The sequence below is a fragment of the Thermobia domestica genome, chromosome 6, assembly GCF_964235325.1.
Source record: "Thermobia domestica chromosome 6, izTheDome1.hap1.1, whole genome shotgun sequence".
In the NCBI taxonomy this organism is placed as follows: domain Eukaryota; kingdom Metazoa; phylum Arthropoda; class Insecta; order Zygentoma; family Lepismatidae; genus Thermobia; species Thermobia domestica.
The window spans coordinates 125338874-125365994 of NC_137459.1; the positions used below are offsets into that span (position 1 = coordinate 125338874).

The 27121-nt window shown below is 36.0% G+C and overlaps 1 long non-coding RNA gene across 2 annotated transcripts; it reads right to left on the reverse strand.

Annotated features, from left to right (window-relative positions):
• Nucleotides 1–2176: 2176 nt before the first annotated feature.
• On the reverse strand, nucleotides 2177–19750 carry LOC145688187 (uncharacterized). 2 transcript variants are annotated; one of them, XR_014131851.1, is made up of 3 exons: nucleotides 18791–19750; nucleotides 5947–6191; nucleotides 2177–2386 (listed from the first exon to the last, which is right to left on the reverse strand). It is a non-coding gene; the product is annotated as an uncharacterized LOC145688187 (long non-coding RNA). The 2 variants fall into 2 exon arrangements; XR_014131852.1 differs by lacking the exon at nucleotides 18791–19750 and adding an exon at nucleotides 18393–18623.
• Nucleotides 19751–27121: the final 7371 nt, after the last annotated feature.

A 27121-nucleotide genomic window follows, 5' to 3' on the forward strand; every position in this document is an offset into this window, starting at 1 on the left:
TTTTTTTTTGAGAGTAGTAATGTATGAGTTAATATCGGACGCAGCTCGAAATCTTTCACCAGGACAAAGGTGAAGACTATGATAAAGTGATTTAAACAGACACAACGAATAGCTAAAAAATAATACATTAAATTACTGGAATTTATTAATTTTAACCATTCCTTTGTGTCCCTCTTTGAGATACCTCAAAATATTTTTTTACCTGTGTGTTTCTAAATTTTAGTTTCATCCGGAAGATCTAAATACAGTTGTGCTCGAAATATATTAACTGGTAAATTTGTTGCACTTAACTTCACGATACCTGAAGTCAGGTAATGCGCATCAATATCTCTGACATTTCGAAATAACAGTTTTTCTTCGTCCAACAGTGACGTACTTTTCTCAGATGGTCGTATTTATTATATATTTTGTTTTCTGGTAGAAGATAATTTAAGTTAGTCTATAGAATTCACTCAAGTTTTTTGGTATTAACTTAGTAGCATCTAAAAACCAACATTTTCAACGAACTTAAATAGTTTGTTACTGAATTTTCTGTCTGTCCGTGTGTGTCTGTCTGTCTCGATTTTTTTTTTCAATTTTGAGCCGTAGAGCATAAACAACTATCTGATGGAATTTTTCGCGTCATTCTTACCGTTGCCGAGATATTGGCCAAAAAATGGCCGATTTCCGGAGGTTTAAGAAGCCATATCTCGTTAACCGTAAGTCATAGAGAGATGATATTTTGCGAATTTTTGCGAGAAAGAGAAAAGGGTGCAGATAGAAAGATTTATTTTACATGTAGGAACAATCACAGTTATCCTTCTCTCTCTATTCTTTTTAAGTTCGTTCTGGCTCTTGAAGCATTCTCAACTGGTAACTCATGACTTTATCGTTTTAGAACGCACTGTATTTTGTAAAATCCTTACTTGAGTGTCTTTTTTTACTTTCCAGTGACGATAGGAGAGAAGAAAGTACGGTGATAGTGACAAAATAACCAAATTCGAGATTTCAACATACATGTTTCGTGACCTCTATATGCCGAAAAAGTGATTTTTGGATGTCTGTCTCGATGTAAATGTGTTCAATCATCTAGAAACCATACCATTCAACGTACTGAGGCCAAATTTTAAACTTTAGGTTTTTATAAGATCTTCCAGAGGCATTTTTCGAATTTTCTTCCTACTCTAAAAAATATGAGTAATTTGCTGAAGTTTAAAAGATCAAAATTCGCGATTTTCTTTAAAACGGCTCTAACGATTTCATAAATCTAGCAACTAAGGTATAAATCATTTTTCTAAGAGGAATCTCGAAGGGCTAGTTTAATTTTGAGGGTTGGTTCTTTGTACACGATCTTTTTCAGAAACGACTCAAGCGATTTTCTTCATATTTCATAAACTGACAATACGGTACAACTCAATTCTTCTGACAAAATCTACACGGAGTAGTTTACGCTTAGGGCTGAGTCCTCTTCGGACAATCTTCTCAAAGATAGCTTGGCTAATTTCGTTTATGTTTCATGAGGGAAATCCATTCACAGTCCTACAATATGTTATGTCGTCTTTTTTAATACATGTTAAAAAAATTCAAAAGAGGTACTTTACTCGTGGCAATGGGTTTTCTTTTTTCTTTTCTTTTCTTTTTTTTTTAATATGAGAAACTGTTTAGTTCATTTTGTTCTTATTTCATAAATAAATATTTTTGTAACGATTGCATTAAGCGATAGACAAGCAAGAAAAAGGGAGTAAGTAGTCAATTTTTGTGTGAAATGAAATGAAATCTTTGAGTTTTACGTCCCACGCTTATGCCGGTTAGGCTAAAGGAGACGGTGATGATGAGAAATGAATGAAATGGTGGAATGGAAAAAGTGGGAAGAAACATGAGAACCACGACGAGAAAACCCACGAGCACGGTGTTTGTCCACAACAAAGTCCACAAGGCGCGAGCTGGGATCGAACCAAGGACCCCAAGCACCGGAGCTGAACGCTCTACCACTGAGCCACCGCGCCCTCCTAGTCAATTTTTGTGCTACATGGAACTCACGAGTATAAAGTTGAGTGTAATAAATTTAAATATGTGTTCCTTACATTCTTTAAATAACTATATTGACTGTGTAGTTTAAAAAAAAAGTTAAGGAAAAAATCTACCGTTTTTTAAACACTTTTAAGTTCGGAACAAAATTATTTGTTAGACACGAAAATTTACAAGAAACATTTTTTTAATTTTTTTTTTTTTACATGGTTCCTCGAGGGTATTCACGGATTTTATGCAGACAATGTGTTGGTAGCAGCTACTTCTTCACAAGGTGAATCGTTTTCTTTCCATCATCGCCTTAAACTTGTTTATCCTTTCGGAAGAAAATTCTTGCATTAACTAGGCTGTAGTATAGCAGGTCAAATTACTTGTAAATCTAAAGAATAAAAAAAGATAAATTAACTTTCACAATCCACTTAATAAGAAAGCAAATAAATAAACAAATAAAGTTGCGAAAGAAGACAGAAGATTAATGTCGCCTATAATCCACACTTTTACGTTTACATTCGCGCAATCTTCAGAATAACAATCAGAACACCTATAGTGTAGAATTGTTTACAACAGTCCAATTTGTTAAAAAAAAAAAAAAAAAAAAAAGACTTCATGAGGAGCTTTTAAACTGAAGTAAATTTTTATATACTGCGTTGTGCGTTCGCGATATGGATATTGGTAGGCGAGGGAACAAGCTGCTTTCTTGTTCTATCTAAAGACAGTGGTGTTCTTACTCCATAAAGATTTTTCGTCAGTAACTTAACAGAACGATGTAAAAAGATTCTGTATACATATAAAAAGTTATCTTCTGTATTTTGCGAACTTTCACACTGAATGTTTAATCTCCGATTAACGTTTCATGGGTCCGTTCCAAGTACTTCTTTCTACAGTGTGTCCATAAAATCTGGATACATAGGGAATTCTAATAATTTGTTTTTCTTTTTCCAGATTGAATGATGACTCGGTCTAAAGAAGAACAAGTCAAGTTGGTACTCTTAAATGGATGAGAAGGATGGTCGTATCGCAAAATTGCGGAAGAATTTAACCTTCGACACCCATATCGTCAAAGTATTTGTTTTGTTGCTGTCGGGATATTAATCACCAAGTTTAAAAAAAACAGGCAGTGTGTTGGACAAACCCTATTCCAGACGACCAAAGACTTCATACGAAATAAAAGAGGCTGTCTTGGCTAAGGTTTATGCTAGCCCAAAGAAATCGCTTTGTCGGACATCCACGGAGTTGGGGGTTCCAAGGTCTTCTATCCACAAAATCCTGGCAAAGAAGTTTCATCCGTACAAGTTACAGATATTGCATCACTTATATGAAGATGACCCAGATAGACGCATGCAGATGTGTGAATTGTTTGCAGTTGATTTGGATGGAAACGTCAATTTTACTAAAGACTGTGTGTTGTTCAGTGATGAAGCTGTGTTTTATGTCAATCGTGAACAGACAAAATCTTTGATACTGGTCTCTAGGCAATCCAAATTGGATTAGTCCATCCAAACAGCAGGGCTGCCAAAAAATGACGGTGTGGTGTGGTTTGTGGAAAGCTCATGTGCTAGGACCTTCTTTCTTTGATGAACATAGAACGAGTGAGACTTATCTGAACATGCTGAGAGACAAATTGATGCCTCAAATTGAGCGTTTGGGTGAAGAACTTCCAGACTGGTTTCAGCAGGATGAGACCCCTGCCGATTTTGCTGCAGCTGTTAGAGATTGGGTGAATGACAATTTTCCTCACTGGATTGGCAGAAGAGGTCATATGGAGTGGTCTCCCCGTTCGCCAGACCTTTCTCCCCTTGATTTCTTTTTCTGGGGTTTGCTGAAAGAGAAAGTTTACTCGATGAAGATTAGAAATTTAAACCACCTGACAGAACGCATTACCACTCAGTGTGCTGAAATCGACGGCAATTCAGACATATTCCATCGAGTTCACCTTAATCTTGCAAAGCGCATCAAATTATGCATTGAACAGCACGGAAATCATGTTAAAAATATTATTCATTAACATTAAATCGACTAAAATGTGCTTTTGCCCATATACCCAGACTTTATGGACACCCTGTATTCTTTGTTCCAAAAAGCATTTCGTTATTTGTTTCTTTTATTTATTTTTCAAAATTGTGACTGTCAAAAACCAAATTTGATAGTAACTTCGAAACCAAAGATCTACATAGGAAGATATTTCACTACACATTAAGCATAAATAAGTATACTCCCTGCAAAATTTGGGCCAAGATCAAATAAGTTCTGTAGATCACGTATAATATATGCTGCCCTTGTGATTTTTTAGAAATGGAAAATCCAATTAAGGACGACAAAGGGAGGAGGACAAAGAGACAAGGAATTATTAAGGTAAAGAGTGAAAAGTTTAATATTCAGCCGTTTATCAAACTGTCGTTGAGAAACACAATTATGGCAAACTTTAGTTTGTGAACTGCGAATCGTGTACCTTTTAATGTTGTCTTGATACTCTGTTTTGTACGATTTTCTGTTACATCAACATTTCTTGTTACTATTTTTAACTGGTAAAAATGAGTTAAAAGAAATATTTAATTAAAGGGCCATCGATTTTTTCTGTTAACTAAAGGAAAAGGATGAAAAATGATAGTATATGCCAACAGCAAAATTGGTGAAATAAAACGATACTGTGAATAAACGGGAATGTTCCGAGGAAACCAACTTATATTTTGACGCAGAGCTAAGCGTCCAATTACTTAGCCATAGGGCATTCTTTCTTAACTGGTGGATGGCCTCTTTTATAGCCGGTTTTAGATGCAGAGCCCGTGAAGGGGTTGTAGGGGTCCTAATCGTGTCCTCCTCATATTTCGTCGTGTCCTCCGTGAATATCTTCGGAAAGGCACCCGTCGGCTGCTTTGTGATCCTTGTGGAGAAGCACATACGAGGGGATATTGCAATATTAAGTTCCATTATTGCGAAATAGATTGTGTTCGTTGTTTTGCTTCTCGCCCTTTGCAACACATAGGATATGAAACACTGGACCAACTACAATAACAAATGATCGAAACGAATTTATATCCGAGATGTTGTACTCCAGCTGTTTGAATCTAAAATCACGCTCACCAAAAACGAATCCTCTGACCATAAGGCTATGGAGGTGCTCTATTGGGCAATGGAGTTGTATATCAGTCAGCAAAGTGCATACCTTCCCTACATGTTTTCTTACAAATTTCAGGACCAATTGTTTACAGTCACAGGGGTATATATTTGGCGTACAGCCTATGTAAATCTAATTTACTCAAAATCATACTTGAACAAGTACAACCCTATCATCTATTTAAAATTATAATATTTAATAATCCTCATTATAATCTTGTATCTAACTAATGTACTTTTCTCAAAATAATTTATTCATAGTAATAATTATTAACAGTGTAAGCTTTGAAAGTCATTGAATAGATATAAATTAATAAGGGAAGTTCAAGCAAGTGGTTCAGAAAATGCGATTTTGTACATTAACTTATAGCTTCAATCACCTTTAACCAAAAATTTAGTTTTTGTGCAATTTGCAAATCAATATTTTCGACCACACCCATCAAATATCTTTGAATTTTTTTACTGATTATCATTATTTTGCATGAAATATCTTCTTTGGAGGGCAAAAAAAAAAAAAAAAAAAAATGAATTTGACTTACCTAGAGACTTAGATGATATTTAAATGTGATATATTTTTAATATTGCTCTTTAATCGTAAGAGTATTTCTTGATCATGAAAAAATTAAAATAAGAACCGTTCGGTTAAAAACACTTCATCTGCAGAGAATTGTCCTCAGAAAATTGACCCTCACCCTCATTCACCCCCAGCAATCAGTTTAGAGTATCAAGATGAAGCGGAAGTATCTGAAATTCAAGACGGTGAAAACAGGGACTTAATGATATAAATGTTTTTAAATATTTTGAACACTTCAAACACTTCCTTACCTTTCTATTAAGATCCCACACTTGTCTGGAAAGTTTCTTGTCCATATATCCGAAAAGCTGGAAATTCAGAATGTAGAGCGCACAGACTTTTACCCATAGCAATGGATGATCTAAATCTCGTTGATCTATAGACCTTGTTTCCAGTTCGGATAATGAATTCTTCAAGCAAAAAATAAGTTCTTCTGAAAACGAGGTAGTCTTCTAACTAGGAACTTTCTGTTATCGAAAGTCTGGGTAATTGTCTTCTGAAATACGTAAATAAACAATAAATATTTGAAACATACATTTAACAAGTAGGGTTGTCACAGTAGATGTAAACAAATTATCCTACTTGGTTAACTCATTAAATGTGTCAATATCAGTAAATGAAATTAAATCTTTAATCCTAAAGGATAAAGAAGATGAACAACAAATAATACAGATGAAATGAACTCACTCAAAAAAATAAATAAATAAATAAAAAGTAAAAAGAAAAAAAAAGAAACCACCTACACTGTTGTCCCGGAAAAATCGATATGCCCTGGTAACGAACCTGTAATCCTATACCAGGGTTGTTGGAATTTCTCCCAGTCGAAAAGTACCCAGTGTTTTTTAAGGTGAAGGTGAAACCATAACAACAAGAATTTTAGGGAAACCAAAAATGGAACAAAAATTTGCGATCTTGGCCATATTTTTTGGATCAGGGGCTACAGAATTTTTGAACGGCCCCTAAATTGAGTTTTCGTATTTTCTAAGGAATAAGCACATCATACTGAGTTAACTGATAGTTTGGGTTTGGCTACACTATCAAGAAAACTTTTTCTGGTGTCACACGAAATGTGGAACGACGCTATAGTCAATCGATTTATGTTAGTGAACACGAAAATCCATAGGCTTGAGAAACCATCGATCTCAACCGCTCCGTACTTATGGGAGGAAGAGTAGGAGCACTGCCAACACACGTTGTGGATAATGAGACGAAATATGGCACGAGTTTGATGAAAATACGCATAGAAGCGCAATTAAACATATACTACAATGTAACATTACATTCCACAATACTCTGACAAGTGAAGGCAGAGGCGTAGCACGTAACGACAGAGGAGGATGGCGGGTAGCGTGGAGTATAGAGTAGGGGAAAAGTTCTATAGAAGGTATGAACACATTCGAGCCCGACTTGAGGGGAATAGCATACCAACATATCATGGACATGGTTGAAGAGTTGAAAGGCAAGGGGGCAACGGCCCCCACTTCCTGGAACTGATCTTTCAATGTATAGTGGTGTATTGGACTTTGCAGTGCATTCACACAGGGGCGTATATTGCCTTATTTCTGTCATCATCATCATAAACATATAAAAATCAATGCCTACATGTATACAACAGTTTATACACATCGGACATTACGAGGGGAGGGGTCCGGATTACTCTGACAAGTGAAGGCAGAGGCGTAGCACGTAACGACAGAGGAGGAGGGCGGGTAGCGTGGAGTATAGAGTAGGGGAAAAGTTCCATAGAAGGTATGGACACATTCGAGCCGGACTTGAGGGGAATAGCATACCAACATATTTATTTATTTATTTAACACACACCTATTACAGAGCCAATTGCTCCAATTACAACAGGTGAATACAAATTCAATATACAATTGAGAAATTGTTAATAATCTATTAGATTAAAATAAATATAAGAAAAAAAAACAGAAAAAGTCTAAAATAGCAACATTCATGCAGGCTATTTTTTTCTTTTTTGAATGCAATAACATAATCATTACATTACATAAACAGGGTTCAAAAACAATTGAATCAATTTTATATACTTTTCCAAAGACATCGTAAAATCCACGATTATTCCAGATTTTATAATATCATTATGTTTCTTACAAAGTCTCACAAGTGGTGAATTTTTATAGGAGATTGTTTTAGATTTAGGTATAACAAATGGTACTCGTACTCTTAAGGATCTACTAGTGCTACATTTTAACATTTCCAGAAAATCTTGATTAACTATAATACCATTAATAATTTTAAACAGAAAAACATGATGCATTATATCCCTCCTTTTCACCAGAGACGTACAATTAAATTCCCTTAAGATAACACTATAGTTCACTTTCATATCATACGCAGAGATTTTGAATCTCTTGTATCATAAATACCTTAAAAATATTTTTTGTATTGATTCGATTTTCCTTAATTGATTATCATAACAGGGGGGCCATACTAATGAAGCGTACTCTAATTTACTTCTAACTAATGAATTAAATAATTTAACTAACACTTCTGCGTTATTTAATTCCTTTGAATTTCTAATTATGAATCCTAAAGCTTTATAGGATTCATTAACAATTCTATCAATATGTAGACTAAAGTTTAATTTTGTATCTAAAGTAACACCCAAATCCTTAATTTGTGTTGATCTTTGTAATATTTCATTGCAAATTTTATAATTTATTGAACTGGTTCACTCTGTCGTGAAAAAGTAATAACAGAACATTTTTTAACGTTAAATTGTAATTTATTATCAATGCTCCATTTGTAACAACTGTCAAGATCCTTTTGTAATTTCTTTGCGTCTTCCATATTATTTGTTGCCCGAAATATTTTTAAGTCATCCGCCTACAACAGACATTTGGAATATTTTATAACGCCAGGCAAATCATTAATAAACAAAAGGAAAAAGAGTGGACTCAGTTTAGACCCTTGAGGTATTCCTGAATGAATCACGTATCTATCTGAACATAGCCCATTATAAGTAACAAACTGTACACGTTCTCTTAAATATGATTTAATTAGAGTTAATAACGCTTCTGATAAGCTCAAATTTGCTAATTTGTTAAGCAATTTGTTATGATCTAATTTGTCAAATGCCTTCGCAAAGTCGGTATATATTACATCAATAGAACAACTGTTTCCGTTCAAGAAGTCCAAAATAAATTGCGTAAGGTTAATTAGATTCGTACTAGTGGATCTCCCCGGTAAGAAACCAGAAATATATTGGATCGAAGAAATATATTGGATCTTTTGTTCGAAAAATATAATAAAAGAAACAAAAGCACTCCAAAAATATACTTCAAAACTTGGGTTGAAATGCTAACCTTAATGCGATTATACAAGGATGAATAGAAAAAAGAAATTACAAAGCTGAGAAGAAATGTATTAACAAGAGAGGGAAAATATAAACAAAAAAAAAAAAAAAAGAGCCACATATGCCGATCGCTTTTCTACATAATCACAAAATAGATTCAAGCATTTATCAGAACGCAGGACCAACTTCTAAAACTCAGTTTCGTAGGAATCACGTCCCTCCCCATTCACCCAGGTCTCAGCAGCTGTTTTCACAACACAGTCTGAAGCGAATCTTGTTGTAGAGAGGCGCTCCTTCAATACAAGAGAAAGGAAATATTAAGTGGAAGCGAAATCTTGGCGATAAGGTGAGTGGCTCCACACTTCCAATTTGAACTGTCGTAGCAGTGCTTAAGTTTGGCGAGCAGTATGGGGCTTGGTATTGTTATGCAGAAGGATGACACCTTCGCTCAACATGCCAGAGCGTTTCATTCATATGGCTTCACGGAACCTGGTCAACATTTTATCAACACTACACTTGGATAATGTTGGCCTTGGGATACTATCCCAGCATTTGCCTGGTGCATTTTGAGAGAAACTAAAGAAATGTTCAGTCAGAATGGCTGGCCCAGGTATTTGAAATATGAGTGTAATATGGGATTTTATTTCTATTCAACGAGCATCTTATCAGGAGTTTGGCTTACCAAAACTCCCTTATATAAAGGTAACCACGAAAGTTCTGTCGCTTTTTAACCCACCACCTTCGAACATCGATATGTCACCTAAGACGTACCTGGAAAATCAAAAAGTCTCCATCAGCATCGATGGCCTTCGGCCATCTTCTGGAAGGCCATGGATTCCATCGCGTTAGAACATCTTGGGCCGTGAAGCGAAGAAGGTATCAATTGCATTTTGCACCTCTACTAGGGATTTGAACTGGCGTAATCTAAGGTGAGTGTCCAAGGAATGGAACAGATGATAATCGGACGGTGCAATGTTCGGGGAGTATGGTGGGTGGATGGAATAGTGTTTCCCCTCCAAGGCACAGAATGGTGTCCCAGGTCATCCTAGCCACGTTGGGCTTAGCGTTGTCCTGTAACAGGAGGACCCTTTTGCAATTCAGAAGTGCTAGCTCCAGAGATTTGAGTTTTTCTTGAACACGGCTCAACTACTGATAGTACACTGGCTCTTACCAGCTGGTAGCAGTTCCCAATGTACGATGCCTCGAGCAGACTGCCAAACCCACGGGAGGACCTTATTCTGGTGAAGTGCTGGTTTGGAACCGGCTCATGGGATGCTAACCAATGATGACGGCGCTGTGGAGCTTTGTACAGGACCCTCTTCTCATCATATGTTAACACCCTGTCCAGAAATGGCTTCTTCCTCAGAGTTGTAACACAGGTGTCTGCTCGCGTTGGCTTCTGGCCCGGAATCAAATCATGTGAGAACCATCGACTCAACTTGTAGTGTTTCCCAAGTTGATGGAGGTACTGCCGAATGGTTTGTTCACTCACACTGAATTGCAGTCCCAGTTCCTCACATGTCTGGCCACAGTTCGCTTCAATTGCTTCTTGAAGATCTTCATTTTGTACGTGGGTTGGTCTTCTGGCACGTGGTGCGTCTTCGACTGTTTCGTCACTGTCCCTAAACTTGTTAAACTACCGCTGCACTGTCTGCGTAGTCTCGACATCCTCACAAAAGGTCTGGCATATCTTCGGCCCCGCTGCAGCGGCGTTTGACTCCCGTTTGAACTCGTACAGCATGCACGCCTTTATGACGCCCTGTGGAGTTCCTATGTTCACTCTGTCCTTACGCAAGTTCACGGTGTAACTGAACTGCCACAATCAGGTAGTGTGTTGGATATACCTACACCAACAACTGACTTTCGCGTATCTCCATTCGCATTCAACTCACGGTGTGAGGGCCAATTGAACACAGACCTCCACAAAAAGTGACAGAACTTTCTTGGTTACCTTTATATATCTACGTTGCCCATGTGTTCATCCGGAAGATTAAAAAAAAAAAAAAAACTCTCAAGAACTATTTGATGAATCAGCATCAGTTTGGGGCAGGATGTAAAATATGAAAAGGTAGGACTCAAGTTTTTGACAACGGTGATATTCAAGCCGGAATAGAGTTCGAACCGGTCGGTATTTTCCAGCAGATCAGTATTTTTGTCAGACTCAGCAATATGTTTCAAGATTTAAAATACAATTGAGGCATTGAGGCATCTATTTTTATTTTTTATTTTTATTTTATACAAGTAACAATACAGAACATAGTGGACACACACACTGCACACACAAATAGTATATCTATTTTTAGGCCGGAAATTCTCCGGTACTCCAGAGACTTATTATCAGGCCTATACAAAAAAAAAAAAAAAAAAAAACTTAGTTTACCTACCAGCCTATATGGCCGGATGGCCTCCGGTATTCCACGAGGCAAAAAAAAAAAAAACAAACATTAAAACACATACTATGAAATACATAAAGACAGACAGACATATATATATATATATATATATATTGGTGGCAACACTTCTAATACACACACCAGAACTATAAAATTATTTTATTTTTTTCTTTTACATTTATTAGCACTACGACTGGTAACCTCCGGACCTCCTTGAGGTTCCAGTCCTTGGCAGGGTTTCTTTAATATTAATCAGTATTATATTATAAATCAATTATTCCTCATTTGTTTTGGGGATTATGAGGGGGTGCCGGTAATTTTATTTTTCAAAGTTGGTAATCCTAAACCGACCATTTCTGGTTTTTAAGTTAAACGCTATTAAGAAAAATGGTAATATAGATACTGAGAAGCGATTTCCTGCAATCGATTAAGCGTCCCAATAATACATTTTATCTGCATCCTTTATTAAAACCTGAAATCATAGAATTTTATTTCCAGTTTCAAGTATTATCTACATAAAACAAAAACAATAAGAGATAGAGCAAAAATGATATTGTTCTCTTTTGTGTATCTATTTAGTATTTTAAGAATGGGTGTCATCTTCTTTCTGAACCCTTTATTCAAACTTAAAAGTGGCAAAAATCAACCGTCATAGAGTGAAAAATGTAATGGATAGAAAGAAGTGGTTTTCTGAATTAAATCACAAGTCCCGAGAATATGTTCCCTCTCTCTACTGATACTGGAAGTGGTAAATATTTACTATCACTTCCGGTTTCAATTGAGAAAATATCACCCCATACAAACCAAACTCCTTCCCATTGTGTGCACATGATATTATTACTTGTATAGAATTACCCACCTCCTTGTTACTTTACAGAACTGTCTACATCCTACTTTCTAGAAATGAAGTATAAGGTAGTGTCAAGGCTGAAAAGTTTGTGTCACGAAACACTGTTGGGGGTTTACGAATTCCGTTTGTACGATAACGGAATTCTATAAATGCATGTGTACAACAGAACACGAACGCATAAATGGTATTTTCAGTAGAAGTACGACTTTAAAATGTACCTACAAAATTTAATAAAATCCAATTTTGCTCAATAAAACCTGCTGTTCTTTTAAATCTGGCTTCTCCACTAGGCTGTACAATAAGTAATAGCTACATAGTACAGTACACAGTAATGCACAGCAAGTAATAGCTACGTCACTTACACATCGACCCTTAAATATCACACAAGTTTTTTTTTTTTTTTTTTTTATATGAATTCCTTTTCCAGCACTAAAGCTATACCAGGAAGAGAAAACGACAATTTTCGGTTTAACATGTGATCCAAAATACATGAACTCTCAACGAGAATTCTGTCTACAGGTGTGCAGAACTAGGTTTTCGATGACTACTAAGCAAAATAAGGTGGATCATTTTCTTTGGTGCTATAAAATAATAATGATACGAATTCTTTGCACTTAACTTTTTCTTTTGACTGGTGATAGCTCTTGAGTAGAATAAAGTTTTTAGTATCACATTTTTTAAGAAATGCTATCAAAGGTGCCACTATCTTCCACTATGTTAGTTTCAAAATGCTATAGATAAGGGCTTAACTTTTTTATTTTTTTTTTTTGTTTTAAAGTGTGAATCTCACAGTATGGAGCTGTGCAAAATGCTGACCCTACTAAAACAGGAAATGTTACTAATGAATGTATACAAACAAATGTGAAAATGAAATGAGGCCTTTCAGTTTTACGTCCCAGGGCTGCCGTGTAAACGAAAGAAGTCAGTGATGATGAGGATGAATGAAATCGTACAATGAGGAAAGTAAGAGGAAACGGTGTTTGTCCACCACAAAGCAAATGTGAACAAAGATAGATATATTGCATGAAGGATTATTCTAATTTCAACATGCACATAGAATAAAACCTGCTCCTGCTTCATCTTGTTTGTTCAAGACCATGACTTGAGCCTTTAGTCACTATTACGTTATATCGATAAACAACGAAAACGTTGAATAGCATCTTAGTGAAAATGTATGATGTAATGAAAATGTATGCGTTTTCTGATTCATACTTATTAGTTATTACCAACAACAAAACATATATATATTTTTTTTTCAATGGAAAATCTTTTTGGATCAAAAGATCCAATATATTTCAAACAAAACTTTTCTTGTAGTCCTTATATCTGGAGAAGTAGATACAATGTAGCCAAACCCAAACTATCACTTAACTCAGTATGATGTGCTTATTCCGTAAAAAAAAAAAAAAAAAAAAAAAAAAAAAACTTGATTTAGGAGTTGTTCAAAAATTTTGTGGCCCCTGATACAAAAACTAATTATTGGCGAAGATCGCAATCTTTTGATGCATTTTTTGGATCATTCCTAAAATTGTTGTTAAAAGTTCTCTATCTGAACTTGTACGTAAAGTTCCTACAAAAGGGAACAGTCAAACAAATATACACCCATGTATGTGAAATTCCATGTATGTGAGATAAAAATATACGGCAGGGGGTGGCCAATCAAGAGGCACCACGCCAATATTCAATATTGGCACATTCAAGACTTTGATTTAAGAGAAAAAAGGTACATAGCATATTAGTGGACGTACATCTCTTTTATAGTTTCCGAGAGAGAAATAGATGATATTTATAACTGCAGCACAAAAGATTTAGTTTAGGAGTTGGAGAGAGAAAGTTAAGTGTGGTGGACCATGAATTTTATTTTTATTATTTCTTTGCTTTCCAGTTTTGGTTTTTTCGAGCTCTAGGATCAATATTAACAGACGGAAACGATATTCATGAAGAAATTAAATGTCGACTAAAAGCTGGGAATTCGTGTTATTATTGAGTTCAAAATCTCTTGTCGTCGCAAATCTTATTATAACAGTCTAGGTTCGAGTGTAAAATAAAATTAGGCGTAAAATTGGAGCAGCCACATTGGCGGCCGAAAGGAATGCACGTGCACCATTGAGCAATGGTAAACGTTCAAGATTCCTGTATCGTTATTTGACTTACTCTAGAAATACCATTTCAATGTCATTGACGACACAAGTTCACTGAAAATTTCATAAGAACTTTCGCTGCGCGAAACTTCATTAAATGAAAGTGTCTTATTTCAATTAAAAGAAAAAAACTAACTCGTGGGGCATTTATATACATATATAAAGAACTCATGGGGTTTTTATATGTTAAGTCTTTCTTTTTTTTAGGGCACACTAAGATAATCAATAACACGTGCACAACTCATATTTTGACACAAATGAATCTCATGATATGCTTTTTGCATTTTAATTTACTAGAACTGCTTTATTTTCATTTTACTAGCACTAAATTTCGCACGGTTTAATTTCTCATTTATTATGGTAACACTACGTCGAGATTTAGATTGCTTACTAAGCTTTGAATTGCAACACTGATTCATATTAGGAGATTGATTCACTAACTTTTAATTTGTACCACAATCTTCACAATTTTTCCAGTTCTTTCGAAAACTTTTCGCTGGTATTTTTTGAAATCTTATACGATCACTAATTAGAGTTTTTTATTTTAAATTGGTTTTTCGGTGCGCCTGTATATTTGGATTTTCCCGTTATGATGACACGATTAACATACGGTTTCTCATCAACAAGCTTCTTTGACCTACATTTCATTTTGCATTTATATTTACTTTTGACTTTTACAAGAGCATGTGGCTTACTCACTAATCTGGCGGATGTTTTCCGAAAAGATTTACAATTCCTACCAATTACAAACGATCTGCGATCTGCACCTGATGCAACAGCTGGTTCAGTTCTTAATAACCTACTATGATCGCTGGATTTAAAATCACTATCATTCGTGCAAGAATTTTCGGAAGACAATTCATAGACGTACGCAGAACTATTTTTACATTTACAATGGTCTATCATTACACTACGGGGGTAATCAAATCTACTCTTAAGATTGGCACGCAGGACCTTTTTCGAGAACTTATGAGTTATGCAACAGATGGAACTTTTACTTTACTTTCATACGGACTTATGCAACCTTTGTTCGTTTTTCTTTCTCTTTTTACTGTAAGCTTGTAAATGAAAGTGCTTTTTGAGAAGTTTGCTACACACATGCTTCACGTTACTGAAAACTTTATGACAAGCTATTCTTTTTTCTTTCCAACAGACAAAGTTACTACTACAGTTGGGAAGCTTAGTTAATTCAAAATTATCATTCTCGATTTTTGAATTTACAGATATTGTGCATATGAGTACAAAGAAAATTAGTTGCTTGATCTGCTTCATTTGCACCTAGATCTTCTTCCAGATGCTATGTCCTCAACAAATCACTTAATAATAATATAAATTATTACTAATTGATCTGTCCCGTGAAGGGAAAGCCATTTTACGGCTCGGGTGATTGTGAGGGAACGCCATTTTATAACAGTCCAGGTTCGAGTGTAAAATAAAATTAGGCGTAAAATTGGAGCAGTCCTGCTGTACTCCGTAACAATTTTTATAGAGGTGGTTTGTGAATACTTCAAATTATAAGACCGTACCCAAACTCCCTCTCCAAAAATTGTTGTGTGAGTACCTTAGGTTCTGAAACATGTATTTTGGGATAGCCCACATATTAGTTCCTAAGTGAAGTCTTGACCCGAATATGATAGATTCCATAGTTTCGAAGCTATGGGTCTTTAAAATTCATATTTTCATGTTTTCGGCAGCGTATAACTCCGAAAGAAAGCATTTGTGCACCCAGGTTGGTCTATACTTTTCGTCTTATCTTGATGTCAGGAATCATCTCCCAAACGTTGTCTGTGTTGTTTTGAAATACCCTATATACGGTGCTGCTAAAGTTTTGAAAAATTTACACGTAAAACTCAATACTCTACATGAAAAGACATTTATAAGGAACAAATTTCTGTAGGCGACAGAATTAAATACAATGTAATACAGTTGTATTTTAAATTTACAGATTCTGGCTCACTTGTGTAAAATCATTACAAGTATTTTACTACGGATAAAATAAATGACTCTCATGAAAGATGACTGTGTTAGATATTATTTTCCACCGGCGGTGTATCTCTGCACAGTGTACGGAAGCTGTATTTTATATTTACAAAAGGAATGCTGCTAGTATGAAACCATGACAAGTGCTATTGAAGCTCGTATTGTTGCCAAAACCCACTTGTTTTCACTACCCTTGCTCACGCACCTGCTCCCTTCGGACGCATCCCTACTCTATCGCTCGCGCCCACCAGATTCTCTCTGGCCTGACTCGGTTGGATCTCATAGATGCTTTCTGTGACACTTAGCACACGTTGATTTGTTTTTTGCACTGTAGTTTTCATGGGTTACCTGCTGTATCGCCGGACCAGTTCTAGAAAATTTACCAGATTATTTCAAGAATTTATTTCGGTTTATGAGGAACAGTGAGTGAAAGTCAGGTGAGGGGGAATAGTTGAAGTCAAAAAAATACTTGTTGTTAGTTGTTTTTGGTGTTGTAAGCGGCACTACATGTGGAGCCGGAAGGGACTATTTAGCGGAGAGGTACACTCGTTACGATTTATGGGAAAGGCAGTGTGGAAATGGTGCGTAAATGACAAGATTGTCACATATCGTGATTTAGTTTTTTCCAATTGTACACAAACAAGGTAGGTCAGTTGTTAAAATTGTGTGAAACACATGCTCCACTAAACAGGCGAACAGTTTGTCGTAAGCGTAGAAGCGAAAAGTGCAGAAAAGAAGAGGAACATCAAACTTATATAGTACATTTTCGATGACATTCAGTATTTCCCGCCCCAAAGCTGTGCAACACATACACCATGCATTTTATGACATAAAATGTTTTCAACTATCCGCGCTTATACGTATACCCACCGCCACTGACGCGCCTTCACCCTACGGACGCATCTCCTTGCTACCACTCGATCCCCGCTGCTACCCTGACTCAGTAAGATATCGTTCGTGTTTTTAATGGCCGCTTAGTACAAGTTGGTTCGTGTTTTATGCGCTAGTTTTTATGCCATATGTCCACGCTGTATTTCAAACATTAATCACTACCAAGTGTGCTAAGGCCACAACCTAGTATTTTGGAGGAGAAACTAATATTTCCATTTTTCTCGATTTTCGTGTGGTCCGACGATACAGCAGTACTAATGCCGTTTTTATGCCATACATCCGGAGTCTACACACAAACTGGTACGTTCTTTTTTATTTTCGTTTCACTCGCGAAGTAAATGAAAGTGGGTTTGTTACCCCCTTTTTAAGTTCGTAGATACTCAATGAATAATCCCTAAAAGTATGAGCGTTCAGCTCCTTCTGATACTCTGACGGTCTTACGTATACTATATCCGAAGCAAGTTTAAAACTTGAAAATATAATGTGGATAATTCCATTTTTCTACCCTCCAATAGTGTTACTGTGTAGGCCATCTCAATTTTGTCGTAATCCCACTCCGAACTTGATGTCATGGGTCAAGGTTCTAGAACACAGGTCCCCCTTCCCATTTAGTTGTAATGAAGAGAGAAAAGATGCCCTACGGGGCTCTAACCCGCCTTCACTCGCTCACGCTCGCTCGGTAATACTATATAAATTAAATATTAAACTTTGGTACAGAAAGGAACCAACCTAGCTACTAACCTATATGGGGGGGGGGACCTTTGTTCTAGAACCTTCCCATGTCATGGTATCGACACTTTTATAATATTCAAGTCAGTGTTGGGTAAGTTACTTGTTAAAATGTAACGCGTTACAAGTTACTTTACTTTCTCTTAAAATGTAACGCGTTACTTCCCACCAGAAACTAACTGTTACTTTACTTCGAAAGTAACGCGTTACTTTTAGGTGTGAAAGTTCAAAAATGTGAAAAAAATTATGACTTCAATTTTCCGTACTACTATTACTACCACTATTATTATTATTATTATTATTGCACGTTCTGAATCGCTTTATGTAAATGCAAGGACAAATTTTTACTTGATATATGAACATTTTCATATAATGTAACATTGATAAAATGCCATACTGCGTTACTCGTAGGGATGAACACGAGCGAGTTCGAGCGAATTTTCTTTGAAACTCGATTCGACTACAAACAGACATCTTTGAGCTCGACCCGAGAACTCGACTCGAAAAATTTCCTCCAATTCGACTCAAATTGGGGTCGAGCTTCGAGTCGAGTCGAGCCGAGCCAAATCCGGTGTGTAGTTTCGAGTACATTCTTCAAGTATATTACATAGACAGTATAATTATTATCAATGACACTACTACTAATCTACAACTTTTATTATTATTATTATTATTATTATTATTATTATTATTATTATTATTATTATTATTATTATTAATTATAACAACACTGTATATAGAAATGAAAGATAGGCGGTTTGTATTTGAATACTAAAAAACTAGTTGATTGCCAACCTCGGTAGCCATGAAGTCTAGGAGTCAAGGACATTGTTCACGAGCTTCGGGTGAATTTGGGTGGAGGGTCTAGGTTGAGTATTCGGACTCGAGCCAAACAATGTTAAAAGTTATAGGGCACTGGCCAAATATCTTCAAAACTGCTCGGCCCGGCTTTAGAATTGTCAACGACTCGAGCAGCTTGGCTCACAGCTCATTCACTATCGATCCGAACCGAGAAATGAGCCAAGCCAACAGCTCACCCAACTGACTCGGCTAGAGCCCTCGACTCAGTTGAGCCGAACCGAGCAGATGGCTCATCCCTACCAAGCCAGTTCGAGCGATGGTTCACCCCAAGGGAGCCGGCTCGAGCTATCTTCTCTGTTGAGCCGAGCGGAGCTGAGTTTCTTATTTAAAAAAATCTCTTGTGGTCTCGCTATCGAGACGAGACGAGATGCGAGCAGTGTCCCCTCTCGTGAGCAACACTAATAGTACTCCATATTACTGTTTAGCTTACATTTCTCATGGCTTTCGTTTTCCAGTGTAATCAGGCCATGATTTCAAGACGAATTAAAACGAACGAGCCATTTATCAAACTCGACTGGACTGGAAACTCGACGCAAAAAACTGAATCGGCTCGGAACTTGACTCGAGGGTATTACCTTTGACTTGACTCGAAACTCGACTTGAATGAGTCGAGTCGAAGTTTAACTTGACTCGTGCTCATCCCTATGCGTTAGAAAAAATGGTTGCTTATTATTATTTTGCTAAACTAATTATATAATGATAATGTTATGTAAAATAAAAATACAGAATATAGAGAAAATTACACTACAACTAATAAGATGAGAACACATGAACTGGGAGTGAATCAAAACTTGCCACTAACTCTAAAATTGATACATGCTTTTTTAAAGCTTGTTTCAAACTCTATAATCAACGGGACTCTAGGATAAGCAAACTGATCTGAAAGAACTCTAATATTACATACCATCAGCAAACTATTTTCTAGTAATATAGTAGGTCTGCTCATCAGAATACAGTTTATTCATATTAACCACTTACTGTATATCGTTAATTATGACACCCTAGTTGTTGATAAATATTTTCCGCCGGTCCAGTTCAGACATTTTACTTTTAAATTCTGTCCACCATCATCCTTAGCTCTTATGAAAAAAGTATTCTTTCAAATGTTTGAACGGTAAAATATTTTCGTTCTCCATCTTTATAAAAAACACCACCAATCAAAGTAAAATAGACTACCGGTATCATTGCACTCCTAGTTCACTCACTGAATGTATTGATTTGGAGCTGTCAAAATCTACGACAAAATCTTCCAGGTGCTTGCAATCAGTACACGTGATTTCCCTAAGGCTGTCCTCATCTTCAAAAAAGAGAAAGTGGCACTACGAACTTATCTGTTTCTTTGTGTGTCTATGACTGTGGGTCACTGACATGCGTAGTTCATGCTCGATTGTTTCATTCTGAGAAATTCACTTACAGGAAAGAAACATTTGTTTCCGAAAAAAATATACATATATTGTAGTTACTCATCCGAAATGTAACGCGAAAAGAGTAACGCAAACTAGGTACGTTACTTAAAAATTTGTAACGCGTTACCGTTACAGTTACTTTAAAAAAAATGTAACGCGTTACTAGGAAACGTTACTTAAAAAGTAACGCGTTACAAGTAACGCGTCACTTGCGTTACGTTACTTCCCAAGACTGATTCAAGCCAATATTGATTATCAGTACACCGTGTATGCCTATTTATCCTGTCCCCGTGTGCTAAGTTTTGTTTTAGATATCTAGCCAACGATTTAACGTTTCCAACGTATATTACTGAGTTGTACAGCAAACATAACACAGGCACTCGTTTATTCCGAAAGAATCTGGGGAACGAAAACCCTCCTCTAAGATAACTAGCGTTTCTTGTCAAAATAAAATTATAAAAAATCCGACTGAAATTGCAAATGCTTTTAACGATTACTTCACGAATGAAGTGGAAAAGCTTATCACTAATAACGTGAACAATAAACTATCTAGCAAACAATACGTTAGTAGACATAACGATATTTTCGAAAAATCATTGTTCTTGCACCCAGTAACTAGTCAGGAAATCTTAAATACTACACTGAAAATGACAAATAAGAGTTCTTCAGGATATGATGAAGTTCCTGATAAAATTCTAAAGCAATGTTCTTGTGAAATTGCTGATATCTTATGCTTCATAGCAAATAACTCATTTAGTAGTGGCGTTTTTCCTGAGGCATTGAAGCTAGCAGTTGTTAAGCCCTTATATAAAAGTGGCAAGAAAGATCTTACATCGAACTATAGACCAATATCATGTCTGTCTACCTTCTCTAAACTTTTTGGAAAACTTATGTATATAAGACTAGTTAGCTTTCTAAATAATTTTAACTTAATATCTCCTGCTCAAAATGGCTTTAGATCAAATAAGTCTACTGAAACTGCTCTTTACTCTTTTCTCTATTCTGCTTTAAATTCAATAAACGCTAAGAAATATACAACCGGCATATTTCTTGATCTTAGCAAAGCTTTCGATACAATTGATCATCAAATTTTACTTAAAAAATTGCAAGATTATGGTATTAGGGGAAATGCTTATGAGTGGTTTAAATCGTATATATCCAACAGAAAGCAAACTGTTGAAATTAACTGTCAAACTCGAGACACTCAGGGAGTACGCAAATATTATTCAGATACCAAAGAGTTAAAATTTGGAGTTCCTCAAGGTTCCATCTTAGGCCCTATTCTATTTTTAATATATATAAATGATTTGCCACAATGTTTAGACTCTGCTAAAATTGTTCTGTATGCTGACGATACAAATATATTAGTAACTGGAGAAACTTACGTTGAGTTATGTAATGCAGTAGATTCCACCATGTCTGCCATCAGTGACTGGATGGATAGAAATAAACTAATACTAAACACAACAAAGTCTTCGTGCATGTGCTTTCACGTAGCAAAAAACGAAATAAGAAAACGCCCTTGTGTAACAATTAACGGCGAAACGTTGAATTACGTCTCGGATATCAAATTTCTTGGTCTTTGGGTGTCAGATACATTAGATTGGAAAATTCACATTCAAAAATTATCTAGTAAATTGGCTCAAACCTGTTACATGTTAAAGCTTTTACGAAATAGTGTCAGTCAACATGTTCTGCTCACAACTTATTTTGGACTTTTTCATTCTAAATTGAAATATGATATTATATTCTGAGGATCTACTGCACTGCTAAATTCCATATTCGCTTTACAAAAGAGACCTTTAAGGTTTATGACCGGAAGTAAACCTCGAACTTCTTGTAAACCTCTATTTAAATTTCTTGAAATCTTACCTATTCCATGTTTATATATATATGAAATTCTAAAATTTGTAAGAAAAGATATACAGATAGATACAAGCAGCTTCCGGTTGAACTCAGATATTCATATGCATAATACAAGACAAGCGTCTGACCTTCATGTAGAGTCCTCACGTTTAAAAGTACATAAGAATAGTACATTTCCTATGGCAGTGAATATTTATAACAAGCTTCCTTCCACTTTGAAAAACAAAACATCTGGTTTCAAAAAAGCAGTCAAGTCCTGCCTACTCGAGCACTGTTTCTATTCTGTAGAAGAATATCTCGCCTGTAGTAAATAATGTTTAAAGTATATATATTTTGTATATCTATAATGTAAGGTTTTATTAACTGTTATGTTGTTTTATATCGATGTATGTAAATTAGAATAATGAAAAATTGTACCTTTTTTGTTTTATATAAATTCACACTATTTTAATATTGCATGTAGATTTAAATCTATACATATGTACACATTCAGTGTTCTTATGACGTGTCCAACTCATACGTTCACGTTGTGAACAATTTGTATGAAAAAGGATGAAAATATATACAATACAATACAATATAAGTATTTTAGTGTTGTATGCTGGCTGGGTATTGTGGAGAATACCTGTAATCTAGCTACCTTAGAAGCCAGAAATTGTGGAGTGGTGGGATTACCTCTTGGCTTCTGGGGGAGATTTGGTACACTTAGTGTCCAGAGGGTCGTGAGGTGCAGCATGCGGTCCCTGGTGGGTGCCCTCAGACCCCTGCTCTCAGGTAAGCCATTGCTGATTGCAAGTAAGGAGTGGCCGGCCAGGGACATCTGTCTCAACACTCTGTGCGCACTACCACAGACTGATTTCTTTTTCTTTATAGATAAAATTCAAATAAGTTCAAATCTACGACATGCATATGTTTTTTTATCTTTATTTGGAATAAAATAGCTCTTCCAGATAAAAGAAAAAGCAAGTTGGCCTATAGGCCTACAATTCGTTTATGCATTTATTTATTTATTTTGTTCTTACAATCCTTTCAAAACGAAACTGACATTAAACTTTTCAACATTCCATTTTACATGTGTGTTACTTTGCTCACACCAAATAATAATAAAATAAATAAATAAATAAATAAAGATAACAATTCTTCATAATCCTAAACTTTATTCTTTCCATCCTATAGGCCAGTTCCCAATACTCCATATGGTTCAACCCATACTCACCTCCCCAAAGAAACTCGAGCAGCTAGCTAGGAAATAATAATAAATAAGTATACGATAACAGATTTAATCATTAGCATAATTCTACGTTTGCAATTAATTTAGGTTTTTAATTGTGAACAGTTGCTCTAGATTACGTGAACACAATAATAGTGTGAGCAATTTATTTATTTATTTTTCTTTTTGTATTCATGATTTACATTATAATAACAAATGCGCTACAGGCGTCATCTAGCAGCATTTGCTTTAAGCTGTGGAAACACAATAGAACACCTGTAAAATAGTGTTTAAAATTAAAGGTAACAGATGATGCTCTAGTAAGATAGGCCTATTTTGAGAATTCAAAGCAGAATGAGTGACATCTGTTTAAAAATACATTGAAAGTGAATTGCAGCAGGGGTTAGTTCTGTATTGGTAACAGTAAAATAAACAGCATTTTCTACAAGATTACATTTTGAAAGATAGATCTAAGACAACGGCTATAGCTGCTACTTCAACTTCGTGGGATTTTGAGTACAGCGTTGCCAGATCAGGAAGGAAAAATATCTGTAGATATGGTGAAAATATAAGTAAAAATCCACATTAGAAATACAAATCTGCAGTGACAGAAATATAGGAGAGCTGACCCTTACTTGAAAACTTTCACGGTAGTATCTCTTAAGTAGTAGATAAATAATTTGTGTGTTGTGATTCTTATATATATATATATATATATATATATATATATATATATATATATATATATATATATATATATATATATATATATGTGTGTGTGTGTGTGTGTGTGTGTGTATAGGGAGTGGAGAAAGTCCCGGAATGGTTCGATATCTCGCGAAATATGCAGATCAGCAAAACAAAAATAATACGTGTTAAATAATTTCGAAAAAAAAACTATCAAATGATACCAAACGCAACCCCCTACCCCCACCACTTTCGAGGCTAAGGGGTAACTTTAAAGTTATAAATGGGAATTCCCATTTTTTATTGCACATTTGGATTCTCCAGAAAAAGTGACAGTGATTTGACCAAAAATTGTAAAGAGTGCCTTCACGGATGGCACTTGAATCGACACACACAGAAAATGGGGCGGCAAAACTATTTGAAAATATGCTCCCAGTATCGTACTCTGTGGCCATACGTTTAGTGTACCGGACTGTGGAGTCAGAGGTGGTGAGTTCGATTCTCGCTCAGAACAACGTTTTTATGTGATTTTTTATCCCCAAATCATGTTTATTCTTGTTTTAACTGTCAACTCATGCAAGAGACTGTTGTCGTTTCGTTTGATCTACATTCCGTAGTTAGTATTTACAACGAGTAAGTGTTCACTGACTTGGGAATGTAGATCAAACGAAAGGACAACAGTCTTCTGCATGAGTTGACAGTTAAAACAAGAATAAACATGATTAAATATCACTGATATAGAAAGCTGTAAGAGCAAGGAGTACTTACTGACTTTTTTTTTTCAAGTGTGCATTTTGACTTTCCTCGCCTTCTACTGATAGCGGCATTCTTCACCAATGCTGCTGTGGTTGTGATAAGACAGTGTCACAACTAGAGAAAAGAATTCAAATATTCAAATATTCAAAACAACATAAACGCCTAAAATAAGAAAAAAGCGAAATGGCGGAAGCCGCTGTGTCGCCATGGGATGTTGGAAAAATATAATTAATTGTGGTTTCAAAGTACCCTGATATAGGTTAAACATTCATGAAAAAATAGAGTTTTTGAAAAGGTCGAGCGGCAATTTTGCTTTTTTCTCGATCGCTTTGCATAGATGGACCCTATACCTAAATTCGGTATATACCCTATATATATTGTTAGCTTCAATTATCCGTTTATTGCCCACCAACCTATGGTTGAGGTGAACAAGAAGAAAATTGTTCTCCCTCAAAATCTAGCTACGCTACTGAATATCTGCAACGAATTTTGAACTAGAGCCGGATCTTGAATTTTGCGAACTATGCGCTCGCAGGAGAACAGATGAAGAGGGCGCCTACATGGAAAATGAAGTTTGTGTTTTAAATATGAATATTTGTGAGAGAAAATGTTACGATGAAAAATTTTCCAAATAGCTTCAAGTAAGTACTATATAGGCTGAGATATAGATAAAATACGATAAGTGAGCCGAGCCAACAGCTCACCTAACCGAGCCGGCTCGAACCCTCTGCTTAGTTGGGCCGAACCGAGCCGAGCCGATAGCTCACCCCTACCGACCCACTTCGAGCCGATGGTTCGCCTGAGCTGAGCAGAACCGAGCTGATGTCTCACCGCAACCGAACCGGTGGCTCACCCGAGTTGAACCGAATTCAGCCGAGCAGAAACGAGTCGGTGGCTCATTCCAATCGAGCAGGCTCGAGCTGTTGGCTCAATTAAATCGAGCCAAGCCGAACCGGTTGACATCACTATGCATGATGCCAAGTAAACTGTATTTATGACAAGAGCTTAAGTAGCGAATAGCTGTAGAGAGAGCTGTTCATTTTAATAATAGCCGTAGCTCAGCTACTTTTCTGAAAAACTAGCTAATAGCTGTAGCGAGCTACAATTTTCATCGTGTAGCTGTAGCTGTACTGCAGCTACTTTTGGAAAGTAGCTTTCCGATCACTGCTTATACTAAAGTAATGTTGTCAAATGGTGAATAAACAATGTACTTGCCTTCTACGTGTGCGTTTCGGGTCTATTCTCGGCGAGCTTGTTTGCCTCGATTTCAACAAGTGGTAGCAGGAAATTTATTACTTTTTTTTCAATTGCTTTTATGTATGCTCAGAAAGCTCTTAAAGTTAATGATATGATTTAGACTACTCGGGTCATAACCAATGGAGGAGCAAAAACCATGGCCTTACTCATCTGAACCAATGGAAACTACTAAACACTACTTAGATCTATTAATTCTTCAAGATAGCTATACAAGAAATTTATCGAGTTGGAAATTTACACCTGACTTTACAAGAACTATGCTTCGATATTGAAGAAATTTGCAACAGTAACAATTATTTGAAGAATTTTTGTCCATTACAACTCTCTACTCTTTCATTATTATTTAGGTTGAGGCGCCTAAATATTGTTTGCTTGCACTTAAGAAATATTCAGAAGAGGCCCTGTTTTGAACCTACTAGTACCTAAGCTTTCTTCTCATTCTTCAACACAGTAGGTCTATTTAATAGCCAATGTTGAAACGAAACAAGTAAAAAGATTTGTTTTGTAGCATTAAAAAGCATCACAAAACTCACTAACACAAATCGATATTTTTATATACATCTGAGAATTTAAGTTTATATGTCTGTTTATAATATACAACGAAACAATACTAATACGAATATATAGCTAAATATACGCACATATACACACTCATACGCAGTGGGTCAGTGGTAGAGCGTTCACTTCCGGTGCTTGGGGTACCTGGTTCGATCCCAGCTCGCGCCGTGTGGACTTTGTGGTGGACAAACACCGTGCTCGTGGGTTTTTTCGGGGTTCTCCCTTTTCCTCACACTTTCTTCTTTCCACCACTTCATTTCTCATAATCACCGTTTCCTTTAGCCTAACCGGCATATCTGTGGGACGTAAAACTTAAATATTTCATTTCATTTTTTTCTTTTCACTCCTTTAATTTTATACCCTTATTTTCACCGTCGTGATTAATCCGATTGTGTAGAAAAGCGTGATTAACTAAGCAAACTCATTACAATGAAAAGGCCGAACACGTATTTCAGACTTTGATCGTTTCTGATTTTGAAAACGCTCCTGCGTACACTGTAAGTTATTACTTGGCACATTGTATAT